The sequence below is a fragment of the Haemaphysalis longicornis genome, unplaced genomic scaffold (genome assembly GCF_048455015.1).
Source record: "Haemaphysalis longicornis isolate Haplotype H1 unplaced genomic scaffold, Haemaphysalis longicornis Haplotype H1 scaffold_4, whole genome shotgun sequence".
NCBI lineage: Eukaryota > Metazoa > Arthropoda > Arachnida > Ixodida > Ixodidae > Haemaphysalis > Haemaphysalis longicornis.
The window spans coordinates 91,351,788-91,375,443 of NW_027526361.1; the positions used below are offsets into that span (position 1 = coordinate 91,351,788).

The window sequence follows — 23,656 nt, forward strand, 5'->3', positions numbered from 1 at the left end:
GCGTGCCCGGTACTCCGTGCACGCCGTGCAGGGCGGAAGGGGACGCAGGAGACGACGAGGAGTGACCAGAGTCGGGTCTTGGCGCGAGAGAGCGCACGCGGGGATGAACGGCCGCGGAGAAGAATGGGGAGTCCTCTTTCCTCCTTGGGACGACGGGGGCCCTTGATTATCGTAATCACCGCCGCGCGAGCGGGAAGAAGGCGGCGGCGGTCAGACGTGCACGAGGACGGAGTCAGAGCTGGGAAAATAGGGAGACGGGTGCGCGCCTCCGCTCGGGGAGGAGGCAGGCATGCGGGACCTGCGTGGAAGAGGACGATGCAACCCTTCATCACGAACCCGCCAGTCGGCATGGCTGTCACGGAGGACGATATGAGGGGAAAAAAAAAGGGGGGGGGGGGGATGGAGGGGGGGAGGGGCTGAACCGGAGGGGACGTGATGGCCAGCGAGCGCCCCCGTTATTCCGCACCACTCAGCTTCTCTGCTTCGAAGCACGCCACCATCAGGCGTGCCCCGAGGATGTTAGTGAGGAAAATATTCGCGTGCATCGGCCTCGATCTCCAAATAAGCTGGGGCCGGAACATCATCTTTTGGAATCATATCAGCGCGCACGCTGTGCAAACAAACCAGAATGATACTTAGAAGAGTTCTTATGCCGAGTGTTGCCATTACGTTACTAATTATAGCGCTTCCTTGCCTTCAGGTGTAAAATCGAGATATAATTTATATTTCCGTAAATTATGTTCACCCCTGAACTAGCCAATGAGATATTCCAGTTCCTGATACATGGCACGATGCATGCTCCGCGAAATGGACAACATTAAGCCGAGACGTGAACAGCCCCGGGATTTTTGAAAACAATTCATTTTTCGACAACCATTTCGTTCAGTGGCGGCACATTACCAACAAATCAGCGTTTTACGAAAAAAACCGCACTTGGCAAGGTCAACCATAGCGCACCCCTAACGGGAGAAGCACGGCGTTACAAGGGGCAAGGATGTGACGACCGGCAGGCACGACTCACCACAGGAACAAAAATGCGAAACGGCGGAAAGTTGGTTCACTGGCCACAAGCAGCGCTCGCTGAATGCCGCATACCAGGAAACGTCCGCCCCCCAGGGTCGGCGCCTTCTCTCGTCGGACGAAGACACAGTGACACGGCGAAGGAACGACGTCCGCACGCGACTGATGTCGTCTGATATCTTTCAATTACCCCAAACACGAAGCGGGCAACGAGAGACGACACGGCACGGTCGGCCGAGCAGCGGTCCGAGGAGACGATCGCCATTACCATAAAGCACGAAGTGGACAGCTTCTTCGCAACACGCGCGTCCAGCCGCTCGGAACAAAACCAGCAACGGGAATAAAAAAGGAGGAACGAGTCCACGAGGGAGAGAGAAAGGCACAAAAACAAGATCGAGCGGAATCTATACATACTACACGAGTGGAGGGAGGAGTGGTGCCCTTACGAGACGCCACTGGGTCCATGTAAATGAGACACTTTGCATGCGAGCGGCGCCGTGGTGTCCGGCGCTCCGGTATGTACTACAACAGCGGCGTCGGACGAAAGCAGCGATAAGCGGTAATGGTGCCCTAATGCCTCCTGCCCTACGAGCTCCGTAATAACGCCGGCCGCGGGGAACAGGCCGGCCGCTCGCGCGCGCGAGCGCGTTTGCGGCAGTTCCCATTAGCGAAGAAAGGGGGAAACAAGCGCGCCGTCTCTGTACACTTTCTTCTCGCGATCCGGACGAGTGCCGCGGAAGATAAGCCGTACTTGCCTTTCAACTGTCCCCAAGGGCAAAATAGGAGGGGAGAGGGGGAGGCATCTGCGGCGCAATCTTTGCCTTCGCCTCCTCCGCGGTGCATACGCGTGACGCTGCATACGGGGTGCTTAACACGAACGCCAGACGCAATCAGAGCTGCGTACGCGAGATGACTATTAGGCACGCCAGCGGACTTTCGCCGTTTGGCGGGCGGAGGAATCGATAGCCTCATTACAACAGGGGCAAAAGAAAAATCGCGGAAACAGGACAGAGCCATAGAACACGCAAAAGAGAAAAGCGCGGCTCAGGCAGCAGCCAGCGCTGCATTTGCTTTGTTTTTTTATTGCTATTCTCGGTCCTGTCCGCTGAGCCGCGTCTTGTTTTTGGGCGGAACAAGCGGGTGTCGTCGTAGCTCCGGCTGTTCCAGTCGGAAACCGACGCCACAGCCATACAACAAAATATCCATATTTGTATATTTAAAAAAAAATTAATTTACCTATATTCAGACTAGCTGTGCAACGCCAGGCACGACAACGGTAAGTTCTTGTGGCTTATGCGGCAGTCTCGCCGCACATTAAACACTTGTACCGAGTAAATGTGCCACTGATAGCGGAATAGAGCTGAGCGGTACGTGAGATTACGACCTCGTGTACACAGGCGCTCGTCATTAATACAGTGTCTGCAGAAACGCGACGTTCGCCGAATATCAGATAAATGATTAGTAATGACAACTAAATTAGACCAATTGTAGATTTTTTTTTTTTTACTTAAAGATGAACACTGTTCAGAAACTCACCAACTGCGTCGTCTTTGGCTTCGTGACAATATATACCATTACGTAGTGAGGAACACGAACGTATTCACGACGGCAAAGTCACTGTAGAATTTATATCGAACGGATTTATATCGAACCAAAATTTGTGCCGGATGCAAGAGAAACAGGAGCCCGGTCTCTTTCAGTGTTTTTTTTTTTATTTATTTATTCCTTGATAAGCTAGCTATAATGTACTGAACACTCTGACCTATTGCGCTTGTAAACGGGGTGCTCGGTATACAGGCGGCGTACTGCAAGATGACACACGCTATCATTAACACACGCGCAAAACAAGTAAGGAGGCGGAAGGGTTGATGGCAGCGTCAAAGGTTTAATGTTAGATGAACGCCAGTGATTCCAAGTAACGGCGACGTTTCAGAAATAGCAGCATCGACTCCACCGCACATCAGCCGACGACTACGACGGATCTTTTGCCAATCACTCCTTTCCAATAGGGGCGCGACCGCCGGGCATGCCGAGGTCAGTACTTAGGCATTCCTTCGCAACTGCAGGAGCGCAGTGTGTGCAGAAGCAATCAGGGAAATCGCACTGTCCCAGGCGATGAGCGCACGCAGTTTCCCTCGGACGCCGAAACTTACGGCTCGAACACCCCGCGTGGACGCCCAGCACAGCACACCGACAGCAGCAGCTCACTTGTTCCGGGTGCTGGAACCGCGTACACTGGACCCTGGCAGTCTCTCAGGGGCCGGCGCTCTTGCTTAGTAGACGGACCACGTTCCGAGCAAATGTCTCGTTTTCGGTCAATTCAGCCCGCGGGGCCGGCGCCCCATCTATCCTGATCGGTGGAAGAGCCAGCCTATTCCGCGCACCAAGGCTGCCCCTGCACTCGCGCGACAACGGCGATCGCGAAAGGAGCGAACCACCTGTGATCGCAGGCAGCTCTCCGAGATTGCAGTGTGAGGCTCCGACCAGCGACAGAAGTGACTAGAATGAGCAGAGGGACGCGTGGAACCGAACAGAAACGGTTTTTGCCCGTTCGGATTCACGCACTGCTTTCTTGTCGTGAAAGCCGAGCGGGGTCTACGGGAACACGCGCTTCAACAAGAAACGAACACGTGTACTACAGCGCTTACAACCGTGACTTAAGATATATAGCTACAAAATACCCCCACCCCGGTGTTTCCTATTAAACTTTCAAAGTGATTTCCATGGCACATTAAAAGTATTTTAACGTATCAAAACGGAAATGACTGCGTAAGACAAATCAATGTAGTTGAGAGGACAGCGCAGTCATACTAAATCATTTGAAACCACGAAAACACGGATGTTTAATTTGATAATTTGGGATGATCTGAGCTAAATCTAGCGCATTTTTCTTTTTTTTTTTTTTCGCTGTTTGACATGCTCTTCCACTGCTACCTTATACATCGGCGACAGCCCAGAAACACACCGCCGAATAGAGAAAGAAGAATAATTGTGGCGGAAAAGGAGAAGGCGGAGAGAGTAGAAGGAAACAGGAGTTTTTTTTTTGTCTTCAGGTTTACGACATTGCCGACGACATTACGACAGTTGAACCCGACTTCACTAAATTTCCCGAATATTTGGAACAAATCCTGCTTCCACTTTTGTTATCCATCAGGTTTCGTGTACTTGAGAGTTCGAACTTACAAACAAAACAGACCATTAAATGCCACTTTACGGAGCACAGGGAAAGTATATCGGTGGGAAATGGGACGATAACCACTTCCGCGGCGCTACTTTCTATCATTACGACATAAAACCACCAGGAACATGCGCACATCGACTAAACAGCGGACGTAGTTCACGCTGTAGCCAAGCCACCAAGAAAGTGAAATGTGCAATCATCGCGATGGACAAGCGCGCAACGCGTTTGTTTGCGAACGGAACGCGAAGCAAAATAACCAGTTTATCGCCCACGACATAATTTTACCCGCCACTTATTATGGTCTCGTTCTCCTCCATTTTACGAAATACTCCACTGTAGGAGCTTTGTGACAATACCCATCGATATCGTAAGATCTTTGTGGGTTTCAACTGTATTTGGCTCCCGCCATGCACCAACGGTCGTCACTGTCCCTTTCACGGATGCTTCATTCGTTCTGAAACTTGTGGCCGTATTCTGAGTTCCTCCTTCAATCCATTTGGATTCCGCAGTGCTTATGCATGGATAAATCGATTTCAAGGATCTCCTCAACTGCAGGCTGGAGTGGAGGAAGGTTAAGCTGGCCACAGCGTTCCAAGCGAATAAATGCAGTGAAAGCTGGGGCAGACATCTCGTGACATCCAGCTTCAGGAAATACAAAAGAAAAGAAAAAGAATTTTTCGCTCCTTCATTATTACAGCCTGCACAATATAAAGGAGCCAGCCCACACAACAGTATGTACGCTGGCATCGTCAGTTTTAACAAATCGCTCTCGACTGCGTTTAAGCCACAGGCTGGGGAGAAAAACGATAAATTCTGACTGCAGTTACAATGGAAAAGCTTCGGCATTTTATCGAAAAACCGATGAGACCAACGAGGACAAGGTAGCAGGGCCCAGTGACGCGAGTTGGTCGCTGCATAGAAGCTGAAGAGGCCGATCGTTTAGCGGGCTCGAGCAGGAAACAAGGCGTCCTGGGCGCGCCGAGGCGCGGCCATAAATCGTCCCGAGGCGCATGCGTAACCGAGGCTGGCGCTCGTCGTCGAACGACGCGTCCCTTTGACACCCGCGACCGGCTGGGACTTTGTCTTCATTTCCGATCCCGGAGGAGCGTTTTGCCGCCGGACGGACCCGAAAAAGAACAGGCAGGCCCCGAAGGACGGACAGGGGAAGAAACGCGGCCCGGCAACACCGCCTTCATTGACGAAGGAGACCCAGCGCGGCCAGCGGAGCACCATCAAGCAGAGATGCAGCGGGAGGGGAAGAACAGCGTACAACGAACGGTCAATACAGCGGCATCGGCGGGCGAGACAAGGGAAGAAACATATCCATATCTGTGCAGCGCGTGCCTGGCTGCGAGAGGCCGCGCGATTAATCTTCATCGGGCCGGCTGGCATCGCTCCCCGAGCTCCCTTCCCAATTCTTCCCCGCAGCCAGTTTGCATCGACGAGATTGGAGCCGCCACTGCGAGCCGGCCGGCACGCCGCGGCAAAAGTCTGCGCCGACGGCAATGGGCATTGCGCGTGGGCTTGACCGTGGCTGGGCCGCTGGATGATCGCTACGTGAGGCACTACGTTGCGCTGACTCGGCAGGCACGCAAACACGCGTGGCACGCAGCACTCTCTCGATACGATCTTCCCGGCAGTGCACAATTTGCTAGATTCAACTCGACGCGCCGGAGCTTCAGACGATATTTAAGTACATTTAGCGAGAGCGAATGTAGACCCCGTGTACAGGAGAACCCCATACTGGAAACCCGCACCCTCGTGAGTGCGAAATCCATTTTGTGGGATTAACGACTGTTTTAATTAAAACGGCCAGTTCAGGAAACTTCCCGTTGAAAGAGAAAGAGGACCTATGCTCGCATCAACGCAATCCGAAGAAATTTGGAAATATTGTCGGCTTAGGCTTGGTGACCGTTAATTTCCGATGCTCCAACTGAAAGTACACGCTATTACGAAGGAGAGGGCAAAGAGGTCCGAAACTCACAAGATGTTAACATAAAAAATTGGCGCAGCCTGCATTAGTGGTGCAAGCTTGGAGAAGCAGCAAAGTTGGCGGCCCTTCTCCTTTCTTCGGAGACCCGGCTGTTGCCCCTCACGTGAATTTCCGAACTTGCCCCCGAAAGTTCTTCATGGCCGAGGCGCGGGTCGTTTTGTCCCCACCCTTCCACATCTCTCCAAAAGTCGACCGCGTTCACTCCCACAGTCGACCAAGCTCACTGTAAGGAAGGAAGGAAGAAAGAGGGCGAGCGAGCGAGCGAACGAACGAGCGAACAAACGCTCACTTGTGCTTACACTCGAGCTGGCGCGAAAGTCGGCTTCACGGTCACAATGCCCTTTTTGCGGTGGTGCACCCTTTACAGGCAGCGCAGTATTTTTTGTTTTGTTCTGTTCGCGTTGGAGAACTTGCACAGCTTAATAAACGACTGGGTTAAACAGGCTAAACAGCTCCGCTGTTAACAGCGCTGACAACGAAGCCGGCACTGCTTTTCTTATCTTATTCTGGCTTCGTCATAACAGATGTTGAAAGAGCTTTACTTTGTAAGCACACATACCACCAGGGTAGGCGCCTTTCGGGCAAGGCAACCGGTTACATTCCAAGAGCCCGCACGGTTATTACAGCTTGCTTGCTTCCTTCACTGACTGGCTAGCGGGTTTGTTACGCTAATTGTAACTCTATATATTTTTCCACCTTCTTGTTCCTTGTCTTCATTGCCCCCTCAATCACTTTCTCCCTTCATCTATACTGGGATACGCCAGTATAAGCTGTGTCAATCGTCGCCTTCCGCCCTCCGACACCACTCTGCGAAATGTCGAAAAGGGAGCACACTTGTCTGAGCAGACACACTTCGGTCTCAGGTGGGGAGGGAGAAGGAGAAAAGCCCTCGCGTGCACAACCTCGTAGCAGAACAGCGTGGCTCAGCAATGATTCGCCGCATTTTTGCTCCTCCACAGAGGCCTGCTGCTTCGGCTGCTCATGACGAGAGACGGAATTCCACGACATCCATTTAGCCGGTCAGGTTATTCGATTTTTATCCGGCAGAACTCCTGCGTGTCGTAGGTATCGTTCTTGTTTGTTCACTTTTGTGTTCGAGAATTCTGAAAATGACATCTGCATGTAATCCCCGTCTGGGATATCTTTAGAGACAAACCACACACGACCCTGCTTTACTGGAACTCTGAGTGCCCGTATGTTCCAAACAGTGGCGGCCTGTCTGACGAAGTTTACAATGCAAAGAAGATGGGGCAAAGCCTTCAAGCTACGGAGAAGCGGAAATCATTGATTGATTGTAGGGTTTAACGCGCCGACGCAACGCAGGCGATGAGGCACGCCGTAGTGGAGGGCTCCGGGTTAATTTTGACCACCTGGGGATCTTTATCGTGCGCCGAAATCTCGTACACACGGGCGTTTTTGCTTTCCGCCTCCAAGAAGCGGAAATCAGGACAATTGGCCAGGTAGCCGTACGTATAGCTGAAATGAGCCCATTTATTTTTAAAGCAGCGTCATTACACTAACAATCAATTGTGGCCGGAAATAAAACACCCATTAAAAAAGCAGGTCCCATTTCACGCTTATGATTTCGAAAAGAAGATAGTCTTCAACACTGAGAAGTCCTGTTTCACGGCGAACACTATGCACGAGGAACCATAATAACCTGCCCCGCAAAAAAGAGAAGCACTATCGAACTGTTCTAATGCAGATACAGCGCCGTAAGCACTTCGACAAAAGTAAAGAAAACAGAGGAGAACCCAGCGATTTTACTGTAAAAGGTCATTACTAGCTCATTTAGCCAACGGGGAAAAATTAAAAGGTCAAAATACGCGCCGTTAAACCAAAAAGCAGAAGATGGGTCCCCTTCGAGCGGGCCACGTATACGACGGCTATTTCAGCATGCGTAATGAGGCATGAGCGCGATAGGAAAACGGAGATGAAATGAGAAAAAAAAAAAAAAAAGGAAAAGAGGTTGCACTGTTCGATACCAACAGCACAGTAAGAAGACGACATGCAAACACGACGGAATGAGGCCTCGTTAAATGCAAACGCGGGACCTCTCTCTCTCTCTCTCTCTCGAGGAGAATCGATCGCGAGTGCATGACGCTTCAACAACGAGTGCGTGCGTGTATAGTCGCTCGCGATGGTCGTGCTCTGTAAGAAGACATCAATCCTATGGACCGTGGAGAAGACAATTTAACGACAGCACAATCGCTGTTGGCAGCGGCTCCGCGTTTCCGATACGACCATTATAGCCTTTAGTTCATTTCACCCCCAGCCTGCATGCGAACTCGGAGATGTCACGATCTCAGCACTTATTTATACACACCGCCGATTCGCGGGGTTCACGCTGTTTTAGTGGCGAAGCACCTTAGGGGCGAAGCACATTAGGGGCGAAGCACCATAGGGGCTCGGGCTGTAGGCATCTGATGTAGCCACAGTACTAAAACACCGGGACACCCGTTTCCAAACGCATTGCACTAGAACGCTTCGGGCTAAAAAAAAAAAAAAAACTGGACTTTTACAGCAAAGTTGTATACATGTACCCCCCAACGGTTTCATCTACGTGGGCAAAAACGCCAAGGCGTCAAGCACTAAGACGCCGAGCGCTCATCATCGAAAGCGCATTATACACTTTATCGTTACTTCGAAACCGCTTCATGTATCGAAACCGCATCATACACTTATAAAAGTGCATGCTTCGCCCCTCGTAGTAGACGGGCGAAACACGTTAGTGGAGATGGCCTGGTTTTTTCTTTTTTTTTTTTTTTTTTGGTGCGTGGCTGCTTTTTTTCCTTCTTCTTTTTTCGTGCTACACGAAACGAGGCGCCAACCAGCGCAGGCATTACACTTGCTGCTACTAATCAGGATACGGGTTCGATATCAGACCCCGACGGATGAGTTTTATAGTGGACAGGAAAAACAATATGGGCGCCCCACGTTAAAAGCAGCACGGGTGGCTGAAACTAATACCGCCCCCGCCGTGCGCCCTGGATAAGTGACTCTGGCGAGTCAGTGAGCGGAAGCGGTTTGGTCGGTTGAGTAAAAATCAACACAGATTGCTCCCATCCTAGACGTCCGCCATTATTCGACGCTATTTAGACCGTTACCGCACGCCTGTACCCCTTTCCCACCTTCACTGAACAGTTTACTCATGCCGCGAAACGGGCTCTGTCGAAAATGAGCGCCGACTTCGCTCGTGGTGGCTAGATTTCGTTCGGAGAAAATAACTATGCACCCAGGTAAAACCGTTTCAAGGCTACGGAGGTCATGGAAGTCTGTTCTTGTAGCGCACTCACAAGTTTCGCAATAATTTCAACGAAACGTGTTCGCCTTGGTCACCTCTGCGGTGGAATTAGGGACTTTTAAAAAGTTTGCGACAATGGGGCTGCACTTGCTTGTTGAGCTCTTCGGAAATTGGGAAACAATGGCCCAACGATAACAGCCCCTGAGTAATGGTAGAAACTGTGATGAGCCACGAAAATTAGACGCCTGGCATCAAGTCCCGTGGAATTTGTGTTCACCGTTCTTAGTTGTGAATGGTGGGATATCATTCTCTCAAATAGAACTGGCCGTTGGCATTTTTGAGTGCAGCTAAACGTTGCGAACCCCGGTGTGTTAATAAATAAACCCATTTGGTTTATTCGATAACGATTAACAGCGGCGTTCGGGAGCCACCAGCCTCTCCTACACTGTTCAACTTCTACGAGACGAAAGGAAGCACCACGGACGTCCTCAGATGCAAACAAGCAGTAGGAGAAAAAAAAAAAAAAAAAAACACGCAGCCGGGCAACAAGACTGACTCGGAAGCAACAGATCCATAAACGCAGCCTTGCGCGCATCAACGGACCGAAGACAGCGAGGTAAGGACCGCGACAACTTTCATGCCGAGCAAACAAGTACCATCCCCGCTTTGTGTTCAGGAAAGGAACAGGGAAAATAAAAAAAAAGAGAGGGAGAGAGAAAGAGAGATACACTACGGGCGACCGGCAGGGGCCCACACGCGTTACGCGAAAAGTAAAAGGGAAGCTAAGACGGCGGAAAAACACGCGGGCTATTCAAGGAGGCCAAACAAGAAGGCGGCGCAAAGTGCAGAGAGGCAAACGCGCCAGTTTTTCCGGAAGGGCTGCCGTACTACTCGGGAGACGAAGGGCGGCGCTGGCAGGAGAGACAAAAAGGCCTCCTCCTCCTCCTTCCCATCCTCAGAGCAGGGCTCGTGGTCGCGATTGAATTAGGGAAGAAGCAGGGAGGCAAAGTGGCGGAGGACGGTGGCACAACTCGTTTCCAAGGGGGAAGAGCAGGCAGGATGCGGACAGATTTGCTGGCGTCGCCGGGACGCGATCGCCGCCGCGGATGACCGGACCGGCGACGACGACGCTGGGCCCACGTCTTCCGGATCGCTTAGGCAACAAAAGGGAACCCCCTTATCCCCCCCGCCCGCCGTGCTTGCCACTGCAGCAGCAACTGAGGACACGCGCGTGGCGATTGGGGCGAGGCAAATAGTGCGCTTCCCCGCATCTCACGGGAGTCTGGAGGGAGAGAATGCCGCCTCATACGTGATGCACGCGAGGGGAGCTGTGCCAAGAACGATGCGAGAAGCATTGAGTTCGCACACGCGCTCGCGCTGTGCGGAATGGCGTACGGAGTGATTGACTCGGTTACGGACATGTTTCAGTAGACAGACGCCGTTTGTCTTACGCCTTTTTCTCGTACTGAAGTGCAGTAATGCAAATCTCCGCGCACTTGCAACTAACCAACCAGAGATACCACGGACACAGCCTGGGGCGCTCTCAAATGTACCAAGCCCATCAATATTTCGTAGTCTTCAACCCTGCTCTTGGAATTCACCAAGCAGGTTTATATCAGACATTGCTCACGTACTTCAAAATCTACACTAGATAAAAAAACACCTGACTGTTTATTAGGAAACGAAGCAGGAAAACGATTCACGGGCCTTTACAGACCATTATAATTTAATGCAGATCGAAAGCAACAAACTAAAACAAAGAAAAACGTACGCGATTAGATTGCAATATTTTAGTTCCTTGTTTTACATAACTATTTTCTACGTAGAGCCACTTTAAATAAAAAGGCTGGTGGGACGAAGCTGCCACTGTGCGAAGCTGGAATAGGGGCGACGTTAGGAAGTCAAGCAAAAAAGCCTATGGTAAAAAAAAAAACGAAATATGTTTATAAAAGGAGAAATGAAAAGCCAGATCTAACATCTCGGGCTGCGAAAAACAGTACAAAACCTTCCGGTGGGATGTTCACGATTTTCTTGTATATGTAAGTCTACAGTTCCCGTCACCACACGACCTGCCTCACTCTAGCTTTAGCTTATTTCTTACTTTTCTTTTTTTCCCACGCCACAAATAGCGGAGGGAAGGCTGAGGCCATTCGTCTGGCAAGGGCTTTTTGTCGAGGCTTTGTTTCCAGCTTTAAAAAAAAAAAAAAAAACGCGGAGCTCAGTACATCGGCGCATAATGTGCTCGATGCATACTTTAACCTTACCATTTAACGCTAAACTCCTTTGGCAGAAAGTTGCTATTACTAATTGGCCTTTCCGTTCAAAACGAACGGGAAAGTACATGGACCAGTTAGCGTGACAATGAACACAATGGCTTCAACACGCATGCTGGGCGCACGAATTGTCTAAGCGGAACTTCCTCCATATTTCGTAGACTGAGCCAAACCGACCAATACACGTGCGCCGCTACTTTCACGCGAATGTACCCCTTTTTTTATAATTCATGGGAGAAACAAAACCACAAATCGTAGAGCAGCAGTGCTCCGTTGCTCCTCCCGGTTACACCAGGATTGCGCTGCTTAAATTAATCGCTGCATTAAAGAAACATTGCACCGGGTTATCAACGTAATTCGCTCTTATCTTCAGAGCAACATAATGCCACGTTATCAATTAAAAAAGTAGACGGTTTACAAGATTTAATTAGGGTGCGACAAGGATAAGATAGCTTTGCTACTCTGTCCTCTTAAAAGACGGCCCATAAAGAAAAAAAAAAGATGAGTCGACAGAATTTTCCGCGAATATGTATGATTAGTGCGTTGCTAATTTATCAGTTACGCGTAAGATACGTAAGCGGTGTGCCACAAGAAAGCAATAAATCTGTCAGCTGACTGTGACCTCGGTCCCAAAAACTCATACATGAGTAAGAGAGAGAGAGAGAGAGAGAGAGAGAGAGAGAGAGAGAGAGAGAGAGAGAGAGAGAGAGAGAGAGAGAGAGAGAGAGAGAGAGAGATCCCGCGTATCTCAAACTGATCACGGTGACAGTTCGCGAGGACGACTTTGAATAAAATCTGGTCCTTACCCGCGGCGGTGGCTCAGTGGCGAAGGCGAAGGCCCAAAGTCACGGGTTCGATTCCCGGCCGCGGCGGTCGCTTTTGTGATGGAGGCGAAAAGCGAAAACGCCAGTGTGTTCGAGATTTCGACGCACGTTTTAAAGATCGCCAGGTGGTCAAAATCAATCCGGAGCCCTCCACTACAGCGCGCCCCATCGCCTGTATAGTATCGGCGCGCTAAACTTCATTTTCAATCATTCAGAAACTGCTCCTTCATAAGCAAGGCGGAAACCAGTACAGCTATCCTTCATGGTCATACGTATAAGTGCTGGATAACGTAATTGTGAATGTACAATGAAAAAATTTACTCAGCGTGCCAGTCAGTGTGGAGGCAATATTGCTGGTAAATTTACTACCATCCTTTTTATTTATTTATTTATTTATTTATTTATTTATTTATTTATTTATTTATTTATTTATTTATTTATTTATTTATTTATTTATTTATTTATTTATTTTTTTATTTATTTATTTATTTATTTATTTATTTATTTATTTATTTATTTATTTATTTATTTAAAACGCTCATCAAAAGCGCTAGGCCTTCTCGGGCAAAGCTCTGGGTACATGAATGTACGGCATGCAAACAGACAACAAATAATAATAAATCAAAAGTGGTAAAAATAAATTTGAGATAGTATATACAAAGTGGAGTGTAAACAAAGAAGGCAGAGACATTTTCTGAGCAACAAGAGCTCCGAGGTCGATACTAATGGATATAATAATCGATAATCCATAAAATAATTTAATATATATTATAGTATATTATTATATTATCGTTATAATATCACAATCGATAATATAATACAATAGATATAATAATGCGACAGAATAACCGCTATATCACTGACGCTATTTATAATATAACTAAGCTACCGTAGAGGTCCCTCTGCTTTGTTAACTGTATTTTTTAGTTGCTCAATTGCGCGTTCTATAGTTTTATTTGCACTTCACTTACTCATTTATGTACATCAAACTGTGTGTGAAGTACATTTCAGATAATGCCCACTGTATATGCACCTCACATTTTGAGGCGTACATTTAACAATGGCACTCGAGAAGCGTCCGTCTAGCTCTACAATCATCGATCGAACATAACGGTAGGCAAGCTAGAACGCTTGTCTCGACAGCGCGGCCGCTACTGCTCCAAGCGCACAATCCATTTTTACTTTTTTGTTCCCGCGCCATGCCTGAAAAGCGGCATCCCCACTCAGCGCGAGCTTACGTGTGCTGCCATCTGGTTGAAGGCTCCGCAAACGCTAGCGCGGCCCCCGCCAAAGCAAATCGAGAAAAACGCGCGAGAGGCGCCGGCAGATTCCCGCCTTAAAGCGATCAAAAGCCATCGCTATAACTCGGAGTCGTTAGACCTTCTAGATCAGTTTTTTTGTTCTTTTAATTTGTTTTCCTTCGTTTCTAGCGCATAGAAGACGCACTAAAATACTCACAATTTCAGCGGTCCAAGTGATGAATCAGTCTCACGTGTTAGGGCACCTCATCTTGAAGGCTGTCGACTTGAGGAATTTAGGCAAGATAATATAAGCCGCGGAAGGGAGAAAGGAGCAGGTTGAACGACCTTGCACAACATTTTACGTAATACAGTTGTAGGCGGAACATTATTTGCATCGCGTTTGTTCCGGCCATTGAAAGCTATCGGCGAACTTCTGCCCGTATGTGGGGTGTTTTGGCCCTCCGATGTTGTGTTAGGTAGACCCGCACAGCATTTCCATACGGCTAAAACACACGTGGCCGGTATCTACATCGGAAATTTTTCAACAGCGCCTCGCACGAAAATTCCAGTCATGGCCGACCAGCGGCAACGTGACAACAATGAAACCAGTGTTGAATAATCAACTCTCATATGCATGAACCTCCTTTTGGCTGGGTTAGGACTACTTGATTGTTTATGGAAGAGCAAAGCAACAGCGCTCAAAAAGGCTGGTGATAAAGACATATTAAAAGACTTGACATTTCTCTTGCCATCCGCGCACAGTGCCGACACTGAAAGGAAGCAGAAGAGAGTTACATCATCCAATTACTTTTATCACTACCACGCCACATGCACCCAATTTACAATCAAGCTCGCAGAATCGCACGAGCCAGGGCCATGGACATAAAGTATGGGCGAAACCCGACCACAAGGTACACTGACGCGTCTCCTTATCTGCAGCGACCAGCGCACGCGGTATGCGTCACCGATTCAAGAGGGCAAGAAGTGACCTGCCTCACCGTCCGTACACGCAGACTGAAAGCGCAGAGGAAGTGGCTATTGCTCTAGCCGCAACGACTAGTGAGGACGCAATCACAGTGCTTACGGATTCGCAAGCAGCGTGCCGCAGCTATCTACGGGGACGCATCTCCAAAACAGCCCTTCGCATCCTCGAAACCAAGGGTCAGCTACCTGAAATAGAAATCGTCTGGGTACCCGGACACACATCCCTCGCCGGTAATGAGGCGGCCCATGCCGCTGCCCGCGCGCACGTACACCGGGCCATTATTTACGAGGGACAAACATCGCCTGCTGCTCCCAAAACAGAACCTCTTGTCAAATATGGAGACATTCTGGCCCACTATCGCCAAGGCAGAAGATTATTCCCGGCTCCACATCCCCAGTTATCGAGACAAGAAGCCACCAGCCTGAGGATACAAACAAACTCCTATCCCCATCACACCCTCCTTCACGCGATCTAACCCACCATATACCCGGCCACCTGCAATTTCTGTCCCTTGCCCGGCACGCTATACCACCAAGTATGGGAGTGCGGACAAACCCCAGGCCTTCCCCCTCTTACGAGCAGTGGGTGGCCTGCCTGAAAAGTCCAGACCCTGGGACCCAGCGTATACTGGTGAAGAGGGCCTGGACTGCCAGCCAAGGCCAGGGCATCCCGGACTAGGGGCGCCCCTCACCGGGCGGGTGCCCTAACATCAGCACCAGCGCTCGTGGAATAAACATTTATTCCTCCTCCTCCTTATCAGCTTAAACGGGACCTGCACCTCTGCCGGTCTGACGCTTTCACCCTTTCCTTCGTGCCTGAAAGCACTGTGAAAGCTACAGTTATCATCAGCACAGAACAAAGTGATTTGTTGGTCGCAGTGCATACTTTTTTTAAACACTCATCTTTGCTTTTGTAGCAAGTTTTTTTTTTAAGCGGCTGTTTAACGCTTACAGCAATTTCTCTAACTGGAAGGAAGCGGACCTATAGCGGCGATATTGCTCGTGTGACGTCATACGGGCGCACGAATAGTGCCCGGACTTGGAACGTGAGAAAACAACAACAACAAAAGCTTCGAGCGAGTTTCCAAAAAGCGTGATTAGTTAGTCGGCAGGGTTGATAATTTGCTCAGACATTTCGTCTGAGCCACTACCCTAAGGATTAGACTCACTCTTTGATCATATTCAAAAAAACGTTTCCAAAGTTGAAAAACGGTTGGAAAAGAAAGCGTTGCATGGGGAATTTAAAGTCTACAATCTGGGGAACATCTTGTGGGCTTTAGTCAGTCGATGTACTAACATGCCTTTGGTTTCTCACGACTCACACAAAAGGTGCCTCCCGTCACCATGCTCCGCATCGGTTTCGTAGCGTCGACTATTACGGCACACTGACATGTCAGTGGGGCTGAATTCAGGTGATTACCAGCGCGTTTAACCGCCACGCTACGTGCCTCTACGGGACAACATTGCAAAACTGCGTGATGGGATTGTGGCAGTTCGTGGGGCCAAAGACTGCCAAGAGCGCCCCGTGTTATGTATTGTCCTGAAGGTTACAAATTCACCAATAAGGCCCTGTACTTCCGCTAAATGGTGAAACGAGGGATTGACCTAGTCAAACTGCACAGAGCAGCAACATATATGAGTTAGACAAATTTATTTCAGTATCCCTTTAACAGACAGAACAACAAAAACCTCCGACAAAATAACACACGGCTCAGAAACAATAGTGCGCACAATGAACGATACACACCCGTCAACGGTGCCGGCATTATCAAAGGTTTCTTCCGCTTTATATAAAACATTTATTAGCAGCTTGCATTTTTTTATTGTTCTTTCTGTCCAGATTTTACAACCCACGTTGTGTTTCACACGCGGTAGGGCCAACGATTAACGACACGAAGGAGTGACGCTTAGAATCAGACCGACACAATAAGCAATAGACTATTAGACATCGGCAATGATTTACAACTATATATGCTAATTGATTAGCAGTAACGGACATGTCCTGATGCGTGACGATTGATTATTTACACAAGGGCATCAGGTTACGCGAGTGCGGCGCTATTAAAAATAATACCAAATATATATTTAGCGTCGAGAATAGAAGCAACAACAACACTAAAAATGGACATATAGCGAGGGGGTGGCACCGACAACACACACACACACACAAAAAGAACGTACGAAGAGGGCCGTTGGAAATCATAATCACGTATGCACAAGGCATCCACAGAAACGATCAGATCGCGGGGCGCTGACAAGAAAAGAAGCAGCGCGAGCTCGAATCCCCAGAGGCAATCCTTTCGCTCCAAGCAATCCAATTGGGCGCTGGACTCCCCGAGCGCGCGGTTTACGATCCCATCAAACTGCGGGGGGCGAACGAAGGGCCACTTTTCCTCCTCGTTCATAAAAGTCGAATCTCGCCCATTCCATCCGGGCATGCGAGAGACGCCACGCGAAAGTGAAAAAAAGGAGAGGTGCGAAGAGATGGCAGAGAATGAACGCACAGGAACAGAACACACACACTGAGACGCATTAGAAACACCACGAAACTGTCGGAACAGCCACCAGCAACAGATACAAAAGAAAAAGAGAAAGGATCGTCGCTACAAGCGGATGCGAAGAGAAGAAAGCCAGCGTTGCGGGGCTTGGAGGGACGAGGAGTGAAGGCTTGTAATTAATCACGTCCACAAAAGAAAGAGCGCCGTCCGAATCCAAGCTAGATAAAAAGAGAAGCCGATGAGGCGACGGGGCCTGCGCTCAGAGAGCGAAAAAGAGGAAAACAAGATAAACGGCTGGCATTGGAAGAAGAAGAAACCTGTTCCCCGGCCAAATGGACTCGGCATTGCGCATTAACACCACGGAGATGGACTTTTAGTGGCCCCGTTCCGCAGAGAAAACGCTAGCTAGCCGTCCAGCTAGACGTCGCCTCTCCACCGGCCAGCAGCGCTCCCTGTTGCGCGGGAAGGAAGACGCGCGCGACGTTCACGCCGCCAACGAAACGCGGCGACCGGCGGCGTGGCTCTCAGCGCTTCGGTCTTTTATCACTGCCCCATAAATGTCAGGGCGCGGGCTCGTTCGCGCGCGCTTGACCCCGTGTCTCGAAACTGTCCCCACCTCACCCCCAACCTGCGTCCGACGGGGAGCACGCACGCACTCCCAGTGAGCACCGGGATAGCGAGGTCTCCCGTGATGAGCGCGCCCAGCCCGAGAGTCACACACACACACCCACACTATTTCCCGGAGGTAAGGGGGAAGCCGTCCGCGATGCTTTATTTCTCGTCTCTTGTCCGAGCCACCTAAGCTCTCACGGAGTCATCGGTACGGACATTACGCCCTGACACGGAGTAGAGAGGACCCATTAGGTGCAGCCGAAACAAACTGGCCGCTGAACAGCGGAACGGGGAATCGGCTCTGCTCCAAAAGAGGGAACGCACTGCGGGGTCACGCGTAAAGTAACGTCTAGGCTGCACCATTAGTTGTGTGGACCTCCCGCGGACGCGTAGCCAACACATTCCATACTTAATGGGAACGGGAAGAACTAAACTATTGTTCGGATCATTGGTGGTGACATACCTGGGTTGCCGGCCGAACTGCACAGCAGGTTTAAACAATCGGAGCAAAAGTGGCAGGAAACACCGACAAAACTGCATTGAACTTTACGATATCGGGAGTAAAAAATGGAGTTCTCATTTCTAGTCTATTAATTTCAACTTTATTTTTCCTCAAAGACCACTCTAAAAGGCTCTACAATGAATTTCAAGTTAAACAGGGCAACCCCACGAGACTCGCATTTTCCGATCTGGAATGCGGCCTGCTGCAAACGACCACTAACAATTCCTTGCGAGGCTCACTCAAGAAATAACTGGTTGGGCGAAATCTAGAGAGGAATTGCGACGAAACTAACCCGAAGCACAATACTTTCTCAATGGACCTTCTCTTCCCTACAACACATCTCTCTGCCAGATGCTTATTCGTCTGCGTGACATCGCTTTAATCAATGTGATCACTTTGCCATCATTAACTGAAAGATTAGTTGTTTTGTCACTGTTGCTAGACTTCAATTTTTAGGTGACACAAACACTTCTCTACAATGATTCGCAGCGCTGCGGCGTATTAAGTATTTTTGCTGTCAAGTATATAAGAAGCATATCACACTGTGATTGATTGATTGATTGATTGATTGATTGATTGATTGATTGATTGATTGATTGATTGATTGATTGATTGATTTCACTTGATAAAGCATATTTAGCTGCTTTGCGGTCAATCGCTTGCGACACTGCGTGCCACAGCTTTTCCGCAATGCGCTCTGTAAAGTTGGCTATGCCGCAAAGTGTCTCGTCAATTCTCGTCAAACACGATCTCACTACAACGCCCTGTTAATAGCCGCAGCGACAAGACTTATTTAGGACTGGAATGAGGCAGTGAGGTGAAACGTGTGGCGTCACGCAAAAACCTCGACCACCCACGATGTATAGCACTTGACGTTTCCAGCTAAGAGAGGCGCTTTACGTATAGCTTCGAGACGTGCGCTTACCCCGTGCCTACAAACAAGAAAAGACCCAGTCCACAGCGCCAAGGAGTGCTGGCGGCATGTCTGTCCCGCTAGTAGACACAGCTTACCTGCGAAGAGAGAGAGAGAGAAAAAAAGGCAGAAGCCAACGTTAGCACAGCACGCACATCCAGGGCCTCCCGCTCCTCCTGCCCTTCCACACACACATACGAAGAAAAGACGAACTTTTCAAACACACGCACTCTGTAATACGCTATAGTATACGAACATGCGCTCGATGACTGACGTAACGGGGAGTGAAAAAGGGACAGAAAGTGATATTGGGAAGGGCCGCGAGGCATCGGTCCGATAAGAAGCGCTTCAATTTAAAATACACAGTACCCACCCAATCGGATGCGATGTCTTTCACTCTACCATCGTACACGCCTTCGGCCTTATAACCTGCTCTGTGCTCAGTTTTGGCACCGAGGAGTGCGAGAAGAAGGCTTTAATTCAAGGACGTGTCTTCAGGTGCGTGCTTAGACGCACCCCCTGCCCCTAAAGAAAAGAGAAAGAAAGCTACCTAGGACAGCAACAACGAGGCAAGAAGAATGACGAATGGAAATAACGTTACGGCCGCACAACAGAGGGGCACGAAATAGCGCGCTCTGGTCCAATCAATGTCAAGGCACACGAAAAATTAAAAAAGAACTTTTATTGAATAGTGAGAAAGGTAGTCATCGCTCAGAAAAGATGCCGAGACCCCTTGACCCTGCAATCACGGCGTCAGCACGCGAGACGCGCGTAAGCGAATGGGAAGGCTTCTCCAGCGACCCTCTCTGTCGCCTGAGCCACGACCTTCGTCACCCACTGCCGCAAAAAATCCCCCTCCCCCCTCCTTTTTAACAGAGCACCGCCAGCGCGTGTCGCAACTGGTGAGGGCCGCCACCGCTACATCGGAAGTGCGCGATCAGGTGGTCCGGAACGACATGCGAAAAAGCGATCGCGAACTAAAAACGACTGCCTCGGTGTCAGCATTTCGTGGCGTGCGTGCGGACGTTTACGGCGAGAGTTGGACTGCGTGTAAAAGGGGAGGCCGATGAAACCGAGAGCTATAATCAAGGGGAAGCTGAGCGGTCCGCCCAGGGTGCTTATTAAATCAGGCCGCATGAAAAACCGGGCGTGCAAAGAGCGAAGCGTAGAGTGACGCCTCTTTCCATAACGGCGCCGGGACACGCGATCGCCCTCGCGCGCGGAACTGAGGGTCGCGGTTGCACGGACTCCTAAAGAGAAGCCTCTTTGATAGTCGGGTTACGAGCAAACTGACTTCATCCACACAGCACTCTTCGGTTTCTATCCCGCAATAGAGTATTTTGTCCATAATTTCCTCAAGAAATTTATGAAGGCGCATCACCTTCTCTCCATACAAGTATTAAGTTAAATGGCTTCAGTTCTTTCTTTGGAGACCTGAAAGTGGTTCGGGACGTTCAAAAGCTGCTATGTGGCGGCCTTTATCACGGTGGTAATACTGGTCAATCAGAGCTGCCTACACTGGCACAACGTGAAATGGCCAACGTTAGGGCAGTGGAGCCGTAGAATTCATCGGAAGCGCTGATGTGGCGACGCATTAGCAATAGCTGTCTCTTTATTAATTACTTTGTAGAGGCCACGTTTCCGGCAACATCGTGCCCCATGTTCGCTGCGTGATAACAACTGCCGACAAACCAATCGCGCTCATTCTTGTCCACAGCCACATGAAATAACGTACTACGCCGTATTTCAACCGCGTAAACCGTGCGACCTCAGCCTCTAAGCTACAGCCAGTTAAGCAATCACTGTAGGCATATAATATTTTATATTCTTTTTAATCTGCCTCACAATATCCATGTATGAATGCTGAGCCCCACGTGTAACTCCTCTAAGTGTACCCGCGCGGTGGCTCAGTGGCTAAGTCGTTGTGCTGCTGAGCACGAGGTCGCGGGTTCGATTCTCGGCCGCGGCAGCCGCTTTTCTGATGGAGGCGAAAAGCAAGAACGTCCGTGCGTACGAGATTTCGGCGCACGTTAAACATCCCCAGGTGGTGAAAATTAATCCGCAGCCCTAAACTACGGCGCGCCTCATCGCCTGCGTTGCGTCGGCGCGTTTAACTCATACTATCAATCAACTCTTCAATTTGTAAAGGGGAGCTCCATAGAAGAGTCCGAGAGGAGTCCCGGAAGATGGAATCACGCGGCGAACTTCGCCCAGGATTTGCGCTTTCAATGTAATTCTATCCGGAACGAAAAATCTTGTTAGTTTATTCGTACCGCACTTAACATGGGGCGCTAGGCAGGGTAGTCATATTGTTAGCAGGTAGTCATATTGTTAGCAAGGATGAACCACCGTCATTCGTAAATCTCCGGTTGGCAAAGGAACACAAATTAACTCATTGTGCAGCCGTGATTAGCGAAGCGGTTTATAAGGCGGAGGCCGGCTACAACACCACCGAGACCGAAAACGAGGTTTCTCGAAGCAGACGTGCGCTGGAAGCTCGGTGTTGAGGCAGCTCTTCGGGCAGTCGTGAAACGAGGCGAACCGGTTGGGCGAGTGGTTGCCCACCTCGACGTAATTCCCGATGGCCGGCATGCGCATGCGTTTGTAGTAGTACGTGCGATGGTCGGACATTGGGCAGCAGGTGTAGACAGCAGCGCTGCACCCGTGATTTGCATGAAAGAAGGGGGTGGCATATGAAGAAACTTCCCCCCTCCGTCTAACGACGACGATGGTCGCACGCGAAGCTTAAGTTCTCGTGACGGATGCTTTGGTTGCCGTCTGAGTTCGGACTGAGTTTCGACCATCTCGAAATGGAGCAATCCTGGGGTTTCGCCAATGATTCAATGCTAGACACCAATTCTTGAATACCAATCTCCTGGCCAATAGATTCACAATCACCTCGGTTTGATTTGGGCAGCAAACTAATGAGTTTGTCAATGGAGTCCTCGCTCACGGCTTTTTTGGGAGCTTGGAATACAGTTCTATAATAATCGACAAAGGCCATCATTATTACAGTCGTGTCATCAGTAATTTTCCCTTTATACTCAATTTCAAGTATTTCTTTAGACAGAGCGTGACGGCGCTCATCACCTAGAGACCGGCGACACGGTTGCACTTCAGCAAAGCGTTGTGATCTCGCCCGCACTAGTGCTCCCCGGTATTTCTCAACATCAAACGCCTGTAGCTGCGCCTTGACATTCCGAATGTCATCCATATATTGACCTGGAAATCGCCTTTCAAGTTCATAAAGTTCTCCCAACAATTTATTTAGGCAATTTATGTCGTTTTTCTTTTCAAACGCCATCACTGTAGCCTCTTCAATAGCAGTGACTTTCACTTCTTGCTTAAATAACTCTCACCGTGCGAGCATAGGTAAATCATAGCGATTTCTTGCACTTTGCATAATTTCTGGCACACGATTTAAAAAGGGCTGATGGAATAGTAAAGAATTATTAAATTTCCACAATTCCAGGTGAAGGGGACAACTCCGACACTGTTGGCTGCCATGCGCAGCAGATACAAGGCAATGGTTGCTAAAAAAAACCGGATGAACAGAGTAGCTATCTCGGTAGGGAATCTAAAGAAACACAAATACGGACCCTAGCGTGAGAGGCTCCCTGAAAATGTGTAAAACGATTTTGCAGTCGGACATTTTCTCCAATGTCACAAAGGTGAAAGTCACGAGCAATGTTTTCCAATGTCGTTGCGCTAAAGCCCGATCGTTGGTGCTCGCAAGACCTGTCCCTCGGGTTACACACACAGTTAAAGTCCCCTAAGACCATTAAGTGGCGCTCAGTACCCGGGTGAGTCTGTAATGACATGAAATATTCTTCCCGTTCACGAGGTTGAGATGGTGCATAAACTACAAGAAACCTCCATGACTGGCCCGCGATCATTAGGTCACATACGATAAGGCGTCCCTCCCCATCAGCGGACACAAATTCTACACAGCATTGGAGGCGCTTGTTCAGAAAGAGCATGCACCCTTTCGCGTGGCTAACGCACACTTCGTACTCAGATTGAAAAAGAGCTAGAGCTTCAGGACCTGATGGTCTCACTGCAGAATTTTACCACGCATTCTGTACTTTGCTGCTCCATTTTTACTTGAGGTTCACCGCGAGGCTTACAAGACTGAATATCTTCCACCTACGCTGTACGAAGGCCACACTGTTCTAATCACGAAAAGTAATGATCCTGACAAACTACGTAAAGTAGAAGGATATCATCCCGTTTCCTTATGTAATGTAGATTTTGACCAACCGTCTTCAAAATGTAACTGAGCTACTAGTTGGCGACCATCAGACATGTGGCATTCGTGGGCGATCTATTCAAACTCACATTCACATAGCGAGGTCTATAGTGGAGTGTGTT

General features: G+C 49.4%; 1 protein-coding gene across 2 annotated transcripts in view; it reads right to left on the reverse strand.

Annotated features, from left to right (window-relative positions):
- LOC144179063 (uncharacterized) overlaps window positions 1-23,656 on the reverse strand; it is a 367,429-nt gene that overhangs the window by 237,504 nt on the left and 106,269 nt on the right. For both annotated transcript variants that reach the window (XM_077707253.1, XM_077707254.1), the window contains exon 3: window positions 19,298-19,383. The gene's annotated coding sequence lies outside the window, so the exon portion shown is untranslated. The remainder of the gene's footprint in view (window positions 1-19,297; window positions 19,384-23,656) is intronic.